The following is a 16,428-nucleotide window of genomic DNA, read 5'->3' as shown; positions in this document are numbered from 1 at the left end:
GGTGGAGAGGAGGATCTGATGGTTCACAGTATCGAAGGCAGCCGATAGGTCTAGAAGGATGAGAGCAGAGGAGAGAGAGTTAGCTTTAGCAGTGTGGAGCGCCTCCGTGATGCAGAGAAGAGCAGTCTCAGTTGAATGACTAGTCTTGAAACCTGACTGATTTGGATCAAGAAGGTCATTCTGAGAGAGATATCGGGAGAGCTGGCCAAGGACGGCACGTTCAAGAGTTTTGGAGAGAAAAGAAAGAAGGGATACTGGTCTGTAGTTGTTGACATCGGAGGGATCGAGTGTAGGTTTTTTCAGAAGGGGTGCAACTCTCGCTCTCTTGAAGACGGAAGGGACGTAGCCAGCGGTCAGGGATGAGTTGATGAGCGAGGTGAGGTAAGGAGAAGGTCCCCGGAAATGGTCTGGAGGAGAGAGGAGGGGATAGGGTCGAGCGGGCAGGTTGTTGGGCGGCCGGCCGTCACAAGAAGCGAGATTTCATCTGGAGAGAGAGGGGAGAAAGAGGTCAGAGCACAGGGTAGGGCAGTGTGAGCAGAACCAGCGGTGTCGTTTGACTTAGCAAACGAGGATCGGATGTCGTCGACCTTCTTTTCAAAATGGTTGACGAAGTCATCTGCAGAGAGGGAGGAGGGGGAGGGGGAGGAGGATTCAGGAGGGAGGAGAAGGTGGCAAAGAGCTTCCTAGGGTTAGAGGCAGATGCTTGGAATTTAGAGTGGTAGAAAGTGGCTTTAGCAGCAGAGACAGAGGAGGAAAATGTAGAGAGGAGGGAGTGAAAGGATGCCAGGTCCGCAGGGAGGCGAGTTTTCCTCCATTTCCGCTCGGCTGCCCGGAGCTCTGTTCTGTGAGCTCGCAATGAGTCATCGAGCCATGGAGCGGGAGGGGAGGACCGAGCCGGCCTGGAGGATAGGGGACATAGAGAGTCAAAGGATGCAGAAAGGGAAGAGAGGAGGGTTGAGGAGGCAGAGTCAGGAGAAAGGTTGGAGAAGGTATGAGCAGAGGGAAGAGATGATAGGATGGAAGAGGAAAGAGTAGCGGGGGAGAGAGAGCGAAGGTTGGGACGGCGCGATACCATCCGAGTAGGGGCAGTGTGGGAAGTGTTGGATGAGAGCGAGAGGGAAAAGGATACAAGGTAGTGGTCGGAGACTTGGAGGGGAGTTGCAGTGAGGTTAGTGGAAGAACAGCATCTAGTAAAGATGAGGTCGAGCGTATTGCCTGCCTTGTGAGTAGGGGGAAGGTGAGAGGGTGAGGTCAAAAGAGGAGAGGAGTGGAAAGAAGGAGGCAGAGAGGAATGAGTCAAAGGTAGACGTGGGGAGGTTAAAGTCGCCCAGGACTGTGAGAGGTGAGCCGTCCTCAGGAAAGGAGCTTATCAAGGCATCAAGCTCATTGATGAACTCTCCGAGGAACCTGGAGGGCGATAAATGATAAGAATGTTAAGCTTGAAAGGGCTGGTAACTGTGACAGCATGGAATTCAAAGGAGGCGATAGATAGATGGGTAAGGGGAGAGAGAGAGAATGACCACTTGGGAGAGATGAGGATCCCGGTGCCACCACCCCGCTGACCAGAAGCTCTCGGGGTGTGCGAGAACACGTGGGGCGGACGAAGAGAGAGCAGTAGGAGTAGCAGTGTTATCTGTGGTGATCCATGTTTCCGTCAGTGCCAGGAAGTCGAGGGACTGGAGGGAGGCATAGGCTGAGATGAACTCTGCCTTGTTGGCCGCAGATCGGCAGTTCCAGAGGCTACCGGAGACCAGGAACTCCACGTGGGTCGTGCGCGCTGGGACCACCAGATTAGGGTGGCCGCGGCCACGCGGTGTGGAGCGTTTGTATGGTCTGTGCAGAGAGGAGAGAACAGGGATAGATAGACACATAGTTAACAGGGTACAGAAGAGGCTACGCTAATGCAAAGGAGATTGGAATGACAAGTGGACTACACGTCTCGAATGTTCACAAAGTTAAGCTTACGTAGCAAGAATCTTATTGACTAAAATGATTGAAATGATACAGTACTGCTGGAGTAGGCTAGCTGGTAGTGGCTGCGATGTTGACACTACACTAATCAAGTCGTTCCGTCGAGTGTAATAGTTTCTACAGTGCTGCTATTCGGGGGCTAGCTGGCTAGCTAGCAAGGTTGATTCCGTTCCGTTACTTTAAAAGAACGACAATAGCTGGCTGGCTAACCTAGAAAATCGCTCTAGGCTACACAATTGTCTTAGATACAAAGACGGCTATGTAGCTAGCTAGCTACGATCAAACAAAACAAACCGTTGTACTGTAATAGTTACTACAGTGCTGCTATTCGGGGGCTAGCTGGCTAGCTACGTTAGAAGAACGACAATAGCTGGCCAGCTAACCTAGAAAATCGCTCTAGACTACACAATTGTTTTAGATACAAAGACGGCTATGTAGCTGGCTAGCTACGATCAAACAAATCAAACCGTTGTACTGTAATGAAGTGAAATGAAAATGTGATACTACCTGTGGAGCGACGCGGAATGTTGACCGGGTAGTTGGAGTTCAATTCGGTAGAGGTTGGCTAGCTGTTGGCTAGCTAGCTAGCAGCATTTCCTACGTTAAGGACGACAAATAGCTGGCTAGCTAACCTCGGTAAATTAAGATAATCACTCTAAGTCTACACACTCTAAACTGCACAATTATCTTGGATACGAAGACAACTATGTAGCTAGCTGACACTACGCTAATCGAGTCGTTCAGTTGAGTGTAATAGTTTCTACAGTGCTAGTGGACAGTGGATGTTAGCTAGCTGCTTAGCTAGCTGCTGGGCAGATACGTTAGGACGACGAAATACGATAATTATGCAATTGTCGTTGATACAAAGACGGCTATGTAGCTGGCTAAGAAGAAATTGCTAAGATTAGACAAATCAAACCGTTGTACTATAACGAAATGTAATGAAAAGTTATACTACCTTCGGACCGAAGTGTAGATGCGACCGCTCGCTCCAACCGGAACCGGAAACATCACATAAACACTACATAAACACTACAGACAACATCACATAAACACTACAGACAACATCACATAAACACTACAGACAACATCACATAAACACTACAGACAACATCACATAAACACTACAGACAACATCACATAAACACTACAGACAACATCACATAAACACTACAGACAACAACCCATAAACACTACAGACAACATTTACATTTACATTTAAGTCATTTAGCAGACGCTCTTATCCAGAGCGACTTACATCACATAAACACTACAGACAACAACACATAAACACTACAGACATCACATAAACACTACATACAACATCACATAAACACTACAGACAACAACACATAAACACTACAGACATCACATAAACACTACATACAACATCACATAAACACTACAGACAACATCACATAAACACTACAGACAACATCACATAAACACTACAGACAACATCACATAAACACTACAGACAACATCACATAAACACTACAGACAACATCACACAAACACGACAGGCAACAACCCATAAACAGGGTACACATAACACATTCAAGCCAGGGTTCAACCGAAACAGCACTATAGTGTGCTTGGCATTTATAGGTAATTTCCAATTGAGCTGTCATCTGCATCGTTTACTCTGAATGTGATCTATATGGATGCAGTATCATTACATTTAAAGGCCACATTGTCATATAGAGCGCTCAGATTGAATCCAGGCCTAACATAAACAGGGCACTAACAACACAATGAACATAAACAGGGTGCTAGCAACACATAATTAACATATACAGTGGGGCAAAAAAGTATTTAGTCAGCAACCAACTGTGCAAGTTCTCCCACTTAAAAAGATGAGAGAGGCATGTAATTGTCATCATAGGTACACTTCAACTATGACAGACAAAATGAGAAAAAAAATCCAGAAAATCACATTGTAGGATTTTTAATTAATTTATTTGCAAATTAGGGTGGAAAATAAGTATTTGGTCACCTACAAACAAGCAAGATTTCTGGCTCTCACAGACCTGTAACTTCCTCTTTAACCTGTATCTTCCTCTTCCTCTGTCCTCCACTCATTACCTGTATTAATGGCACCTGCTTGAACTTGTTATCAGTATCAAAGACACCTGTCCACAACCTCAAACAGTCACACTCCAAAGAGCTGTCAAAGGACACCAGAAACAAAATTGTAGACCTGCACCAGGCTGGGAATACTGAATCTACAATAGGTAAGCAGCTTGGTTTGAAGAAATCAACTGTGGGAGCAATTATTAGGAAATGGAAGACATACAAGACCACTGATAATCTCCCTCGATCTGGGGCTCCACCCGTGGGGTCAAAATGATCACAAGAACAGTTGAGCAAAAATCCCAGAACCACACGGGGGGACCTAGTGAATGGCCTGCAGAGAGCTGGGACCAAAGTAACAAAGTCTACCATCAGTAACACACTACGCCGCCAGGGACTCAAATCCTGCAGTGCCAGACGTGTCCCCCTGCTTAAGCCAGTACATGTCCAGGCCCGTCTGAAGTTTGCTAGAGAGCATTTGGGATGATCCAGAAGAAGTTTGGGAGAATTTCACATGGTCAGATGAAACCAAAATATAACTTTTTGGTAAAACCTCAACTCGTCGTGTTTGGAGGACAAAGAATGCTGAGTTGCATCCAAAGAACACCATACCTACTGTGAAGCATGGGGGTGGAAACATCATGCTTTTGGGCTGTTTTTCTGCAAAGGGACCAGGACGACTGATCCGTGTAAAGGAAAGAATGAATGGGGCCATGTATCGTGAGATTTTGAGTGAAAACCTCCTTCCATCAGCAAGGGCATTGAAGATGAAACGTGGCTGGGTCTTTCAGCATGACAATGATCCCAAACCCACCGCCCGGGCAACGAAGGAGTGGCTTCGTAAGAAGCATTTCAAGGTCCTGGAGTGGCCTAGCCAGTCTCCAGATCTCAACCTCATAGAACATCTTTGGAGGGAGTTGAAAGTCTGTGTTGCCCTGGCAACAGACCCAAAACATGACTGCTCTAGAGGAGATCTGCATGGAGGAATGGGCCAAAATACCAGCAACAGTGTGTGAAAACCTTGTGAAGACTTACAGAAAACGTTTGACCTCTGTCATTGCCAACAAAGGGTATATAACAAAGTATTGAGATAAACTTTTGTTATTGACCAAATACTTATTTTCCACCATAATTTGCAAATAAATTCATAAAAAATCCTACAATGTGATTTTCTGGATTTTTTTCTCTCATTTTTCTCATTGTGTACCTATGGTGAAAATTACAGGCCTCTCTCATCTTTTTAAGTGGGAGAACTAGCACAATTGGTGGCTGACTAAATACTTTTTTGCCCCACTGTACATGGTACTAAAAACAAATAATGAACATATGCAGGGTGCTGATAACACAGTGAACATATACAGGGTCCTAACAACAGATAATGAACATATACAGGGTGCTAACAACAGATAATGAACATATACAGGGTCCTAACAACAGATAATGAACATATGCAGGGTGCTGACAACACACAGTGAACATATACAGGGTCCTAACAACAGATAATGAACATATACAGGGTGCTGACAACTCACAGTGGACATATACAGGGTCCTAACAACACATAATGAACATTTACAGGGTGCTAACAACACACAGTGAACATATACAGGGTCCTAACAACAGATAATGAACATATACAGGGTCCTAACAACACATAATGAACATTTACAGGGTGCTGACAACACACAGACTCTGGGGATATACAGTCGTGGCCAAACGTTTTGAGAATGACACAAATATACATTTTCACAAAGCCTGCTGCCTCATTTTGTATGATGGAAATTTGCATATACTCCAGAATGTTATGAAGAGTGATGAGATGAATTGCAAATAATTGCAAAGTCCCTCTTTGCCATGCAAATGAACTGAATCCTCCAAAAACATTTCTACCCCATTTCAGCACTGCAACAAAAGGACCAGCTGACACCATGTCGATGATTCTCTTATTAACACGTGTGAGTGTTGACGATGACAAGGCTGGAGATCACTCTAGGAGCTTCAAAAGGAGGGTGGTGCTTGAAATCGTTGTTCTTCCTCTGTCAAACATGGTTACCTGCAAGGAAACACGTGCCGTCATCATTGCTGTGCACAAAAAGGGCTTCACAGGCAAGGATATTGATGCCAGTAAGATTGCACCTAAATCAACCATTTATCGGATCATCAAGAACTTCAAGGAGATAGGTTCAATTGTTGTGAAGAAGGCTTCAGGGTGCCCAAGAAAGTTGATTCAGCTGCGGAATCAGGGCACCACCAGTACAGAGCTTGCTCAGGAATGTCAGCAGGCAGGTGTGAGAGCATCTGCACGCACAGTGAGGCGAAGACTTTTGGGCGATGGCCTGGTGTCAACAAGGGCAGCAAAGAAGCCACTTCTATCCAGGAAGAACATCAGGGTCAGACTGATATTCTGCAAAAGGTACAGGGATTGGACTGCTGAGGACTGGGGTAAAGTCATTTTCTCTGGTGAATCCTCTTTCCGATTGTTTGGGGCATCCGGAAAAAAGCTTGTCCGGAGAAGACAAGGTGAGCGCTACCCTCAGTCCTGTGTCATGCCAACAGTAAAGCATCCTGCGACCATTCATGTGTGGGGTTGCTACTCAGCCAAGGGAGTGGGCTCACTCACAATTTTGCCTAAGAACACAGCCATGAATAAAGAATGGTACCAACACATCCTCCGAGAGCATCTTCTCCCAACCATCCAGGAACAGTTTGGTGACAATCAATGCCTTTTCCAGCATGATGGAGCACCTTGCCATAAGTCAAAAGTGATAACTAAGTGGCTTGGGGAACAAAACATCGATATTTTGGGTCCATGGCCAGGAAACTCCCCAGACCTTAATCCCATTGAGAACTTGTCCTCAAGAGGCGGCTGGACAAACAAAAACCCACAAATTCTGACAAACTCCAATCATTGATTATGCAAGAATGGGCTGCCATCAGTCAGTATGTGGCCCAGAAGTTAATTGACAGGATGCCAGGGCAGATTGCAGAGGTCTAGATAATATTGATTCTTTGCATCAACTTCATGTAATTGTCAATAAAAGCCATTGACACTTATGAAATGCTTGTAATTAACCATGCAGTGACATCACCGTAGCCATGCAGTGACATCACTCTAACCATGCAGTGACACCACTCTAACCAGGTAGTGATACCACTCTAACCATGCAGTAACATCACCGTAACCTTGCAGTGACACCACTCTAACCATGCAGTGATACCACTCTAACCATGCAGTAACATCACCGTAACCTTGCAGTGACACCACTCTAACCATGCAGTGATACCACTCTAACCATGCAGTGACACAACACTAACCATGCATTGGCATCACCTACCCTGAGATCTAAGTCAAGAGTGTGTGTTAGAACAGGGTGCATTGTGGGTCAGTGTCATTGCCATCAGAATGTTGACACAAGACCTCTTTCATTTGCTTTCAGCAGGGCAGGTTGAAAACTCTCACCTTCTAGCTACCCCTCTCAATTCAATTCAAAGGGCTTTATTGGTATGGGTAACATATGTTTACATGGCCAATGCAAGTGAAATGGATAAACAAAAGTGAAATAAACAATAAAAAGTTAACATTAAATATTGCATTCACAAGTTACAAAATAATATAATAATATACATTTCAAATGTCATATTATGTCATATACAGTGTTGTAATCATGTGCAAATAGTTAAAAAAGGAAAATAAATAATCATAAATATGGGTTGTATTTACAATGGTGTTTGTTCTTCACTGGTTGACTTTTTCTTATGGCAACAGGTCACAAATCTTGCTGCTGTGATTCCACACTGTGGTATCTCATCCAACAGATATGGGAATTTATCAAAATTGGATTTGTTTTCAAATTCTTTGTGGGTCTGTGTAATCTGAGGGAAATAAATGTCTCTAATATGGTCATACATTTGGCAGGAGGTTAGGATGTGCAGCTCAATTTCCATCTCATTTTGTGGGCAGTGTGCACATAGCCTGTCTTCTCTTGTAAGCCAGGTCTGCCCCACAGCGGTGTTTGTCAATAGCAAGGCTATGCTCACTGAGTCTATACGTAGTCAAAGCTTTCCATCATTTTGGGTCAGTCTTATTGGTCAGGTATTCTGCCACTGTGTACTCTCTGTTTAGGGCCAAATAGCACTCTATTTTGCTCAGTTTTTTGTAAATTCATTCCAATGTGTCAAGTAATTGTCTTTTTTTTCTCATGATTTGGTTAGGTCTATTTGTGTTGCTGTCCTGGGGCTGTGTGGTGTCTGTTTGTGTTTGTGAACAGAGCCCCAGGACCAGGGGACTCTTCCCCAGGTTCATCTCTCTGTAGGTGATGAAAGGTTTGGGAATCACTTCCTTTTAGGTGGTTATAGAATTTAACGGCTGTTTTCTGGATTTTGATAATCAGTGGGTATTGACCTAATTCTGCTCTGCATGCATTATTTGGTGTTTTACGTTATACATGGAGGATATTTTTTGCAGAATTCTGCATGCAGAGTCTCAATTTGGTGTTTTTCCCATTTTGTGAATTCTTGATTGGTGAGCGGACCCGAGACCTCACAACCATAAAGGGAAATGGGTTCTATAACTGATTAAAGTATTTTTTGCCAGATCCTAATTGGTATGTCAAATTTTATGTTATCTTTTATGGCATAGAAGGCGCTTCTTGCCTCGTCTCTCAGATCGTTCACAGCTTTGTGGACGTTACCTGTAGCACTGATAATTAGGCCGAGATATGTATAGTTTTTGTGTGCTCTAGGGCAACGGTGTCTAGATGGAATTTGTATTTGTGGTCCTGGGAACTAGAACTTTTGGAACACCATTATTTCGTCTTACTGAGATTTACTGTCTGGGCCCAGGTCTGACAGAATCTGTGCAGAAGATCTAGGTGCTGCTGTAAGCCCTCCTTAGTTGGGTACAGAACCACCAAATCATCAGAAACAGTAGGCATTTGACTTCAGATTGTAGTATGGTGAGGCTGGGTGCTGCAGACTGTTCTAGTGCCCTTGTCAATTCATTGATATACAGATGCAAGACAAAGTTTGTGAACGCTTTGGAATCACCTGGATTTCTGCATTGATAACTCAGAAAATGTGGTCTGATCTTGCCAAGAGAATTTTCAATCCCAATGATGATAACAATCACTATAGCTTTAATGGTTAATTATTTGAGTAGGTCAGAGAGGTGTTGAGAAAGTTGGGAACTATATGTGTGAGACCTAATAGTCTATTGTCTAAAAGTAGAGCTAGATATATTAATCAGTACATTAAGTACATATAAACATTGAGGAAGTTTAAAACTAATGATTTGAGGGAGTACAGTGGAATTATCATTATTATTAGGTTTTGTTTGTCGTTAACTTTTGGGCTTCTGAAGTCTTGGTAATCTTTCTGATACATCCAGATCCACCACCTTCCAGTACTAATTATACGGTAATCTTTCTGATACATCCGGTTCTAATTATACGACGCCGTTGTCATTGATAAGAAGTAAAAGACAAACTATGTAATACACTGAAAATCAAGGACGAATGACTTACAGAATAGGAGTCAAAGAAGGTCAAGATGTAGGATTTAAGGTAAACATTAAACAATTCCCTAGGAAAGCAGGGATTGGGATTGGATTGGGTTAGCCAGATTGAAGTACTCTGCCAACCCACCTCGGTTCACTTTAGTACCAGTGTTATATACACAAGAATGGCACCAGGAATTTAGGAGATTTTAATGGATGTAAGGCTGGTAGTTAATGTGACTGACTTAGGTTTGGAAGCACAGGAGAAAATTCTTAACCTCACACACCTATAACTGATGTATGGTGGGCTTGTACCAGCAAAGGAAACACAACAGAAACTACCAAAAGGGTGGTTAGGTACTTGCGCCCCAGTATTATTGGTGCAAACAGTTAGAATTAGTCATCAGAGGCTAGTTATAGGAGGCCAAAGTAGGCACAGGAGGAGTTTTGACCAGGATGGGAGTAGCCCTGTCTAGATGGATGCTATTGGCATCCCCAGGGAGTTCCAGATGAATACAAAGCTATGAATCAAATAGGTGAAGGCTTTACCACTACGTTATTTTGGTGGTTGACAATAAATCCAGCTCGAAAGACCAAGTTGTCACAAGATTTTTCAATCCCAATGATGATAACAGTCACTATAGCTTTGACCAATTCCCAGAGGTTGTAAGGCCCTGGTTAATAGAAGAATTTGGACAAAGTCTCAGAATATCTGCAAAGGGTTAGTTCTTTATTCAGAGAGCTCTGAAGTCAAAAATGCAAACAGTAATTTTATAACTCCCACCCCACATACCTACACGCACGCACACACGCACGCACGCACGCACGCACACACACACACACACACACACACACACACACACACACACACACACACACACACACACACACACACACACACACACACACACACACACACACACACACACACACACACTTAATCACTTTTCTACCAGCCTGGCAGTTTCTCGCCATTCCTTTCCTCCCTAGATGAGAGGGCCTTGGAAGGGCCCTGTTTCCTGTTGTTTTGTTTCAGAGTTATCACAAGTCGGCAGTTCAGTTGGCCTTGAATGTCTCAACTCTAACCAGCTGCGAAATAGTAACACAATGGTCTAGTCACACACATTCTTAAATTATGACTCTAACACATTTCATACAATTACATGATTTCAGGGTGGAATCCTTTAGTCATTACTTTAAATATATAAATTCCTTTATCAGATCCTCATCTAAGTCACAATGAGACAAACACAATCTGACTAAACTAATAACACACAAACAGTTGTACTTTTCAAATTTCTATTGAAGACATTGAGTAATCATTCACGGTGCAGGCTGCAAAAAGTAAGTGAACCCTTGAATTTAGTAACTTGTAGGTCCTCATTTAGCAGCAACAACCTCCAGCAAACATTTCCTGTAGCTGCTTATGAGACTTGCACAACGTTGAGGAGGAATTTTGAACCATTCCTCCCAACAAATCTGTTTCAGTTCATCAATATTTCTGGGTTGTCTTGATTGCACAGCCCTCTTCAGGTTATGCCACAACATCTCGATTGGGTTAAGGTCCGGACTCTGACTTGGCCATTCCAAAACACAAATCTTCTTCCTTTTCAGCCCTTCTTTAGTTGATTTACTTGTGTGCTTTGGGTCATTGTCTTGTTGCATCACTCAACCTCTCTTAAGCTTGAGGTCATGGACTGCTGCCCAGACATTCTCCTGTAAAATGTCTTGATACATTGTCTTGATACATTTTAGAATGTATTTATCCCTCAATGATTGCAAGGCTTCCAGGCCCTGAGGCAGCAAAGCAGCCCCAAACCATGATGCTCCCTCCACCATGCTTCACAGTTGGGATGAGGTTTTGGTGTTGGTGTGCAATGCCCTTTATATTCCACACATCATGTTGTGCATTTTTCCCAAAAAATCTGTCCACAGCACATTTTCCCAGAAGCGTTGTGGAACATCCAGGTGGTCTTGGGCAAACTTGAGACGTGCCGCAATGTTTTTTTAGACAGCAGTGGTTTCCTTCGTGGTGTCCATCCATGAACACCATTGTTGTTCAGTGTTTTTCTGATAGTGGACACATCAACACAGACTTGCGTTGTTTGTAGAGTTTTCTGGAGATATTTTGCATTACCCTTGGGTTCCTTCTTACCTCTTTCAGGTGATCTCCGCAGGACGCCCACTCCTAGGGAGAGTAGCAACAGTCCCGAATCTTCTCCATTTGTAGACAATGTGTCTTACTGTGGATTGATGAACACACCAAGGTCTTTAGCAATGCTTTTGTATCCTTAACCAGCTTCGTGCATTTCTATAATGCGTCTTCTAAGGTCCTGTGAACGTTGTTGGGATTGAGGCATGGTTCACACTAACCAATCATTCTGAAGAAGAAGATATTTGTCAGTATCCAGGCTTTGTGTAACTTTATTTAAAGGACAGGGCACCTGTGCAACCCACACCTCCAATCTCATCTCCTTAATTGAAACACCTGACTCCAAATAGCTTTTGGAGAAGTCGTTAACACAGAGGTTCACTTACTTTTTCCAGCCTGCACTGTGAATGATTACACAATGTCTTCAAAAAAAATGTCAAAGTACAACTGTTTGTGCATTATTAGTATTGTCAGATTGTGTTTGTCTATTATTGTGACTAAAATGACGACCAGACCACATTTTATGAGTAATAAATGCAGAAATCAAGGTAATTCCAAAGGGTTCACACACTTTTTCTTGCAACTGTACATGTTGAAGTGTGTGGGGCTTAAGCTGCATCCCTGTCTCACACCACGGCCCTGTGGAAAGAAATGTGTGTTTCTTTCCAATTTTAAACACACACTTGTTGTTTGTGTTCAGAAATTAATTACTTTAAAATCATACTATGTGATTTTCTGGATTTTTGTTTTAGATTCCGTCTCTCTCAGTTGAAGTGTACCTATGATAAAAATTACAGACCTCTACATGCTTTGTAAGTAGGAAAACCTGCAAAATCGGCAGTGTATCAAATACTTGTTCTCCCCACTGTAGGCAGCCTGTTTTGCCACCTTAGTTGTGGGTAGTTGTCTTTGTTAGTGGCCTGTATAGCCCTAGTAAGCTTCACATATGTTTTTGTTGTTTCTTGTTTTTGTTGGTGACATCATAATAAAAAGAAATGTACGCTCACGACGCTGCACCTTGGTCCGGTCATTTCCCTGACGACGTTCATGACACACCTGGTATGGCAACTGCACCACCCGCAACTGCAGGGCTCTCCAGAGGGTGGTGCGGTCTGCCCAACGCATCACCAAGGGCAAACTACCTGCCCTCCAGGACACCTGCAGCACCTGATGTCACAGGAAGGCCAAAAAGATCATCAAGGACAACAACCACCCGAGCCACTGCCTGTTCAGCCCGCTATCATCCAGAAGGCGAGGTCAGTACAAGTGCATCAAAGATGAGACTGAAAAACAGCTCCTATCTCAAGGCCATCAGACTGTTAAATAGCCATCACTAGCCGGCTACCCACCGGTTACTCAACCCTGCACCTAAGAGGCTGCTGCCCAATATACATAGACATGGAATCACTGGTCACTTTAATAATGGAACATTAGTCACTTTATGTTTAAATAATGTTTACATAATGCTTTACTCATCTCATATGTATATACTGTATTCTATTCTACTGTATTTTAGTCAATGCCACGCCGACATTGCTCAATGTAGAATTTATATATTTCCATTATTTTACTTTTAGATTTGTGTTGTATTGTTGTGAATTGTGAGATACTATTGCAATGTTGGAGCTAGGAACGCAAGCATTTTACTACACCCGCAATAACATCTGCTAAATATGTGTATGTGACTAATACAATTAGATTTGATTTGAAAACGCTAATGTTGCGAAAGAAGTTGGAATCTGACTAGGACAGGAGCCAGAGGCTCTCTCTCTCTCTCTCTCGCTCTGTCTCTAGATTATAATGCAGGTCCCATCGCCCCTGTCTCATCAGATGTCCAAGCTGAATAGGCGAGGGCAGAGCAAAGTAAACACACAGAGCTATTCTGTCCTGTCCTTCATTCATCCCTCGACCCCCACGCCACACTCCTCCTCCGCCTCGCTGGCTCTGTGTGTGTGTCTAAGGACATAGCTAGGAGCTCATTCCCAAATAAACCCTTTCACCCACCGGTTGAAGGGAACACACTAAGGCACAAAGACACACACATGCACACACCCACACACAAACACAGGAATAACTAGATTACAGTAATTGTAGTAAGTGGATCTAGTAAAGCGTGTTGACACACAGCTAGAGTGAGAAAATAAAAGCACTGGCCTGGATGGTGGATCTCCACGGCAACCCTTCAATGGGGAAAACAAACTGTGATACTGTAATAGAACCCCACCCCCTTTAACCTACACGCTCTATGGTTCATGTAGTTCACCCCTCACCCTACACTCTCTATGGTCCATGTAGTTCACCCCTCACCCTACACTCTCTATGGTCCATGTAGTTCACCCCTCACCCTACACTCTCTATGGTCCATGTAGTTCACCCCTCACCCTACACCCTCTATGGTCCATGTAGTTCACCCCTCACCCTACACTCTCTATGGTCCATGTAGTTCACCCCTCACCCTACACTCTCTATGGTCCATGTAGTTCACCCCTCACCCTACACTCTCTATGGTCCATGTAGTTCACCCTCACCCTACACTCTCTATGGTCCATGTAGTTCACCCCTCACCCTACACTCTCTATGGTCCATGTAGTTCACGCCTCACCCTACACTCTCTATGGTCCATGTAGTTCACCCTCACCCTACACTCTCTATGGTCCATGTAGTTCACCCCTCACCCTACACTCTCTATGGTCCATGTAGTTCACCCCCTCACCCTACTCTCTCTATGGTCCATGTAGTTCACCCCTCACCCTACACTCTCTATGGTCCATGTAGTTCACCCTCACCCTACACTCTCTATGGTCCATGTAGTTCACCCCTCACCCTACACTCTCTATGGTCCATGTAGTTCACCCCTCACCCTACACTCTCTATGGTCCATGTAGTTCACCCCTCACCCTACACCCCACTCTCCTCTCTCTCTCTCTCTCTCTCTCTCTCTGATCTCCTCCAGACCTCCTTTGGAGATTGAAAGTAGCAATTAAACAAAATAATCACCCTGTACTCGTTCACTGTGCTCTCGTTCCAGCTCCCCTCCTCTCTTCCCCTCTTCTCTTCTTAACAGCAGTGGATGAAAACCTGCAATTACAGCTAGGAGCTGTAGTTATGGAAAGGTGTGTGAGAGGTTCTGTGTGTGATTCTCTACGATAGTCTCTCTCACACACTTAGGTGCAATCATGCACACGGGCAAATGTGAACACACACAGACACAGAAACATTCACGCACGCACACTAACACACACTCACACACACATAACACACAGAAAGGGTTCAATAGCCACTTAAAACCACAGTTATAATGACAGGGAGGTTAAATCCCCCGTTCGGCCTGGCAGCAGCAGCAGCCTGGAGTTGAAAAGAGAAGTTCTTCAGCAGCTATATGAGGAAGGAAGGCCTGGAAAATCTCTCTGCTATACTAAACACACAACCATCTAGACTAATCCATATCCCACAGAACCACAAAATGGAGGGTTAGCCTAGTTAGTGGCACACAGAGCTTTGAGGACACACTTAAAAGACTGTTGTGAGGAGATGAGAAAGAGAGAGAGTGCAGGAGAGAGAGATATAGAGGGAGGGAAAGAGAGAGTGCAAGAGAGAGAGAGGGAGGGAAAGAGAGAGACGGGAGATGACAGGGAGGGGGAAGGAGAACGATAAGAGAGAGTGGGGATATCTAAGGTGACTTTGATCCTTTCAGTCCTTTAAAATGATATCAGTGGTACAGACAGTGAAGGTACGTACGTATACATTGACGGCTGGAGGAAACACAGTGTTGTGTGTATGTTAGGCCTGCTGCAGGTCTCCCTCTTCAACAGAACCTCAGCCAGAGAGAAATCAATTACACACAGAAACAGGAACCATTAGAGAATGTATAGAGCTGGAGAATGAGAGAAAGAGAGAAAGACAGACATAGAGATGGAGAGAGAGATTCTGTTCCATGAGTTTCTACACTCTTAGAAAAAGATTTCCCAAGGATGTTATTTGGCTGTCCTCATAGGAGAACCCTTTTGGTTCAAAGTATAACCCCTTTGGGTTCCATGTAGAACCATCTGTGGAAAAGGGTCCACATCGAACCTACAACGGTTCTACCTGGAACAAAAAGGGTTTCTATCTGGAACTGAAAGAGTTCTTCAACGAGCTACCCTATGTGGACAGCTGAAGACCAGAGGGGAGCTGGTAGAGAATGGGAGATGAGAGAGAAGGTGTAGAAGAGAGGCAGGTAGGGAAGAACAGAAGAGGGTTGAGGAGAGGTGGAGAGAGGAGAGAGGAGGGATGGAGAGGAGGGTTGAGGGGAGAGGTGGTGAGAAGTGGAACAGAAGAGGGTTGAGGAGAGGTGGAGAGAGGAGAGAGGAGGGATTGAGAGGAGGGTTGAGGGGGAGAGGTGGAGAGAAGTGGAACAGAAGAGGGTTGAGGAGAGGTGGAGAGGTAGAAAGAGGAGGGATGGAGAGGAGGGTTGAGAGGAGAGGTGGAGAGGTAGAGAGACAAGGAATGGAGAGGAGGCTTGAGGGGAGAGGTGGATTGATGTGAGTAGAAGAGGGTCAAGGGAGAGGATGAGACGATTGGAGGGTGGGCAGCATTGAAGGGAGAGAGGGGGATGAGGGAAGAGATGGATTGAGGTGGGAAGTGTAGAGAGGTGAGCCAGAGTTCTGTGTGTATTTAATATGAAACACACTGCAGTGTTCCTGTTCCAATACCTGCAGCTTAACCTGCTTACCTGTCAACTCTCATCTGTGTGTGTGTG

This window comes from Oncorhynchus masou, unplaced genomic scaffold, assembly GCF_036934945.1.
Source record: "Oncorhynchus masou masou isolate Uvic2021 unplaced genomic scaffold, UVic_Omas_1.1 unplaced_scaffold_2013, whole genome shotgun sequence".
NCBI classification, from domain to species: Eukaryota; Metazoa; Chordata; class Actinopteri; order Salmoniformes; family Salmonidae; genus Oncorhynchus; species Oncorhynchus masou.
The sequence above is the reverse complement of the archived record's forward strand: the minus strand, read 5'-3'. Positions refer to the sequence as shown.